This window comes from Sinocyclocheilus rhinocerous, unplaced genomic scaffold, assembly GCF_001515625.1.
Source record: "Sinocyclocheilus rhinocerous isolate Xijiao unplaced genomic scaffold, SAMN03320098_v1.1 scaffold692, whole genome shotgun sequence".
Taxonomy (NCBI): domain Eukaryota; kingdom Metazoa; phylum Chordata; class Actinopteri; order Cypriniformes; family Cyprinidae; genus Sinocyclocheilus; species Sinocyclocheilus rhinocerous.
In genome coordinates, this window is record NW_015638954.1 from 350,587 (window position 1) to 356,285 (window position 5,699).

Sequence of the window (5,699 nt, forward strand, 5' to 3'; positions counted from 1 at the left end):
CCTTCTGTGTGGCCTGGATGAATGTGAGATTTCCCTGCCTGAAATTGCGTCCCAGTCCGGCCCTGGTATGCATTCACAGAATTATCAATTTCTGTTATTTTGCATATTGTTGGTCCTATACGCGGTTCATGATATTATTATAATTTTAAAGCCTTTTTTTACAGACAGTCTGCTTGATAAACAATTCTAGTACGGTGTTTGTTTGCAAATTGCAAACAAAACCAACTGAGACAACTTTTTAAAAAAATACAACAAAAGTTATGTTTCTTAAAAGCTCAAAGACCAAGAACACCAAATATTTGCACATTTGAACTTCATTCCACCAGTACAGACAGGTTAATCAACTGCTCATCATTACAAGTAGAAAATGTTACTCTAAATGCACTGGAACACCCAAAATGCTTCACAAAACCATGAACGCTAATCTGTCAGATAGACTTTTCCTAAACATTGTTGCAAACTGCATTCATTTGGATGTGGTTATATTCTACACAAATGTCCCTCTTCACCTGCAAAAAATGTTGCAATGCTATCTTCTTGTCTTCATAACAAGCACAAGCATGTAGGCCCGTGCCTGACTTCCACTGTAAACCACAGTGATTATAGTGTAAAGAATGTACACAAAGAATGTGCTTAAAGGAACAGCTTACCCAAAATTCGTTATTTACTCACCCTCATGTCATTCTGTGAAACCCAAAAAGGGATGTTAGGCAGAACAACAGTCTATGAAAGCGAATGGTGACTGAGACTGTTATTCCGCCTAACATCTCCTTTTCTGTTCCTCAGAAGAAAGTCATTATGAGGGTGAGTAAATAATGACAGGAGTTTCACTTGAAGATATTTCGCTTGGATACTCTGTTGTCCCCGTTTTACTCTTGAGTCATACATACCAAGCATTTCTCTCCCATAAAAATCCACCACTAAAGAGCAAAGTCCAGCTATTAGAAATGTTTCACAGCACAAATATATCCGGTGTCACAATATAATCAAATCTTTAGCATGGCACATAATAAACAGCATAAAAGCGATCTATTGTTTGCTTGTGTAAAAAACATAGGCTACGTTAAAAAAAAAAAAAAATTTAAGCAGCTAAGACTTCGTTAAACAACAAAGTAAATCTTTTTCCCACCAACATGTATTTGTTAGGCTATCTGTTATGATAACAAATGTTATCAGTATTGCAGAAACATTACTTTTACGTGAAAACTTTGTAGAGGATAAGTGAGAACTTTGCTCTTAATGTATGAGTGGGTTTAACTTTTGTCACTTTTTTGTTTTGACGGCCCGAGTGAATGAGCGCAATATTAACAAGCTGAGGGAGTGTTTACACAAGGAGTGTCTGAGCAAGACACTCTACAAAACAAAAGATTGTAACCCAGTTAGTCTGTTTGGCTAACTAGACTGATTTATGACCATTTAAGTACAATAACATAACGCCATGAACGAAAGTGAGGCGCTCAAAGCGAAATCTTGTTGTTAAGGAAAATGAAGCGGGTCTTTTTTATCAAAACGTAGCCTACCTCAAACCGTAACCACCCTTCTTGCTGTCAAAATGTCGCTGTAACTTTCTGACGAGAAGTTGTCACTGCCTGCTTAGGTTGAAAACGTTTGTCTTCATGCCGTAGTTTCTTTCCATCCAGCGGTCGTTCCGGATTTCGAGTCTAGGCGCGCGGCTCTCCACGCCTACCTGCGCCGGGCCACGCCAACCGCGCCTCTATACTACACCGCTGTAAACATGTGGGACAAATGCCCAGGCATGAGGTAGAGTCAATTACAATTCAAATAACATGGCAATGTAATAATGTTGGTAATTAGCTCAATTTGCAAAAATGTCTCTTTCTCGGTCTTTGAATCAGTAAAACACCGTATCTCTCCACTCTTCTGCATGTTGCAGCTTGATGCGCCTCCAGCGACGGATTCTGCAGGAATTCATGTCAGGTCAACCCAACCACAGCGCATAATAACACATCTGCTGGGATATTCAAGTACATTCACATTTCTATTTCTTGGATAACATATTTCTTTGGCATGGAAATAAAGATGTGCATCTTTTTATATAACTGGAAGCACAATACAAAACCGTTAAACAGTTCAATACAGAGAGAAGAGAGAGTTGAGAAATGTGTGGTAGCCTATGTCAGGGATTCTCAATCTCAAACCTGTCCTGGAGGACCACTAGCCCTGCACATTGTGTATGTCTCCCTGATCTAACACACCCAATTCATGTCTTGCAGTCTCTTACGAGCTGATGAGTTGAATCAGGTGTGTTAGATCAGGGAGACATACAAAATGTGCAGGGCTAGGGGTCCTCCAGGACAGGTTTGAGAACCACTGGCCTATGTTATGTGTCATACCAGAAACTTTAAGTCATATTACGTGATAACCTTGCACTTAGTGTATGTTATAAGAGTGTTTCTTCAACTATGGGCACTTTTGGCCCTGTTTGCTTTTGATTATTAACAATGCCAATACATGCATCACAGGAGTATGCTTGCTGTCCTGTACTTTTGTGCTTTTTTGGCAAACATCATCAACATTTCCACCAAAACGTGATTTACACCGCTCTGATTTCGATCACAAAGTGCTGTATAACACAATACAGCATTTTGTGATCGAAATAAATGCTGTATAACACAATACAGCATTTTGTGATCGAAATCAGAGCGGTGTAAATTTGACAACTGCATTTAAAATAATTACAGCATGATTGGGAATTATCTCACAGAATCTCACTGACACTGGTGTCTGTTTGGTAAAAGAAAAAAGTACACTTTTTAGTACAACTCTCAAAGGAAACAAATATGTTGGTTGTGATGTAAAAAAAACGTGAGACAACTGAGGGATTAATTATATTTTTGTATTGTTTAGATGAACATTTTAAGATTAAAATGTATTTTAATCTTAACATTTTCAGATTAAAATGTACATAAAAGACAAATGGCAAGTAAAAAAATAATAAAGGCATAGAAAAAGATTTCCAAGTTTTAAAGCGACTTTCATAATGCAGCAAGAAAAAAGCTAAAACCTGTTTAATAAACATCAACTCAAATATAAAAGTGCCTGAAGTTGAAAAACACATGCATGTAGATGCATGACCGAGATATAAAATACATCATGTACAAATGTGAAAGAACAAGCTTGACTCACAATAGCTGTCATGAGAGCTTTGTCAACACCTGAAGGAACGCCTTGTGCAATTCAACAATTTTACCACATGATGGCGCTAAATTCCAACACTTCATTTTAAGAGCGCCTTTGCCAATTTTGTGTGCAATATTCTTATTGTTCCATGGGTGTGCTGCTATCTGAGAATATTTACGGTGGTTGTCTACGGTAGTTTCGTGTATGCCCAATATATTTGACCACATGATGGTTTTAAAGTTCTGTAGCTTTTTTAGAAGTTAAGCTATTTCAAGTTCTTATTGCATTTAGTCTGCGGGCTTGTTTAAAACCTTTTTTCTCAGATATGTACAACATTTAATTCTGTTACCTTTAGTAAATACTGGCAGTATTTATGTGGGGCTTATTACATTTGTAAATTTTCTGCAGTCGCTTTTATGAAAATAATATGATTTTCATGAATGTTAGAAGCCCGCTCTGAACTGTGAGGTCATCAAAAAATATAAAGCAGGAAAGCTATTTTCAACATAGATAATAATAATAATAATGAATACTTCTTGAGCATCAAATCAGCATATTAGAATTGTTTCTGAAGGATCATTTGACACTGAAGACTGGATTAATGGCTGTTAAAAATTCAGCTTTGCCATCACAGGAATAAATTATTCCTAATATTTTTTATATATATAAAAAATATATATTTTAATATATTTTAAATATATTAAAATTACAAGGTTGTCTTTTAATCAAATAAATGCAGCCTTGGTGAACATACAGTATATATATAAACATATATCACTACATTTAACAATACATATAGTAGCAATACACAGTATTTGCATATATGTAAGACCCTTATCTGTGTCTCATTTGGGTCAGAACAAGACTACAGGATCCATTCACAGATGTAGACATTACTCTTCTTTAGAATTGCTCATCTCTAAGGGACGCTTTTGTTTCCAGTCATGCCTTCTATTTGCCATGACGGCCCTATTTTACAGGCCTGGAGTGGTAAATACTGGTTTTACAAGTGAGAGAAGGAGAGACGGAGAGAAGAGCTACTGTGTATCACCTGCTATTTCTCTAATAATCAGATCCTCAGTTTATGCTCCTTTAGGCCCTCGATGAATACACTTGAAAATATAATAGATTTAGCCAACCAGCTAATACTCTCACATAAGAACGATCTGTTAGACCTCTTACAAGAAACCGCTGAGGAACTGAGTTTTACAACCAGTAAAAGCAAGAGAAGAAACAGGACCTGAGCAATCCTCTAATGGCCGTAAGACATTCAAGCTGGAGTTCACGCAAGACTTTTTCAGGTCCTCAGGACATTTTGTGAGCTTCACACCCAGAGAGTGTGTGTGCTGAGAGAGGTTCTTTGTGGTACAGCAAACACACTCACTGAGCGTAGGATGTACTCCAATTTGGCACACACACACCCTCATGAGTCTCAAGTGACAACAGCTGATGTGGGTAAGTGCTTCATGAGAAGCTTGTGATCTTTGTAAAGGAAGGAGCCTTTCCAAATTGTGTGTTTGTGTGTGTCTTGCTTTGTCTCAAAGCTGTATTGGCATGACTGTGACAGTACTAACATGCATAGCATTCTTATGTAATTAGTGCATAAAATAGTCTAAATCAAAATATTTTAAAGGTGTATAAATAAAAAAGTTTTTAAAAATCCCGGGACTCCCTTAAAATGACAAACTCTAATGTGTTTTTTTGTTTTGTTAAGAAATTAATTATTTTTAATCTGCAGGATGCATTAAATTGATCAAATATGACAGTAAAGACTTTTACAATGTTTCAAGAGATTTCTGTTTCAAATAAATGCTTTAACTTTTTATTCATAAAAGAAAATCCTGGAAAAAACATGTATTTGGTTTCCACAAGTATGTTAAGCAGCACAACTGTCTGCAACATTGATAATAATAATAAATGTTTCTTGAGGACCAAATCAGTGATTTGATGTGACACTGAAGACTAGAGTAATAACCATCACAGGATTATTCAAATATTCAAATAGAAAGCAGTTATTTTAAATTGTAATACACAATATTACATTTTTACTGTATTTTTGATCAAATAAATGCAGCTTTCATGAACAAAAGACTAAGGCTGATGATACACAGGGCAACTTTTTGAGCAATGTTGCTTGGGCACTTTCCCATTGAGAATGGGTAATGAATTTCTATCTGGATATTTTAGATCAGTCGTGGGCCCTGTGTCTCACCTGGTTGCCCGCTGACGACAACATTGCTCAAAAAGTTGCCCAGTGTATCATCTGCCTTACTAGTGTAGTGTAAAATATTATTGTTATTTTGTTCAATTTTCCAGAAAGAATATCTTTTGGGATAACAGTACACCGCTTCCTTGATCCTTTGGACATGGTAATAATTATATATAGTCATTCTGAATATTCAGTAACACTTAAAAACAAAGGTCCCAATAGTTAACTTTAGGCGATGAATAATAATGAATAAAACTTAATAAACTCCGTAACAAATGTATTACTCATTGTTAATGTTAGTTGATAAAAATACTAGCTGTTCATTGTTAGTTCATGTTAGCTCAGGTCC

At 36.2% G+C, this 5,699-nt stretch overlaps 1 protein-coding gene across 2 annotated transcripts in view; it reads right to left on the minus strand.

Moving 5' to 3' along the window:
• The window catches only part of LOC107750308 (arf-GAP with Rho-GAP domain, ANK repeat and PH domain-containing protein 2-like), an 87,493-nt gene extending 85,555 nt beyond the window's left edge, over nucleotides 1-1,938 (minus strand). For both annotated transcript variants that reach the window (XM_016565631.1, XM_016565632.1), the window contains exon 1: nucleotides 1,521-1,938. The gene's annotated coding sequence lies outside the window, so the exon portion shown is untranslated. The remainder of the gene's footprint in view (nucleotides 1-1,520) is intronic.
• Between the last annotated feature and the right edge of the window lie 3,761 nt (nucleotides 1,939-5,699).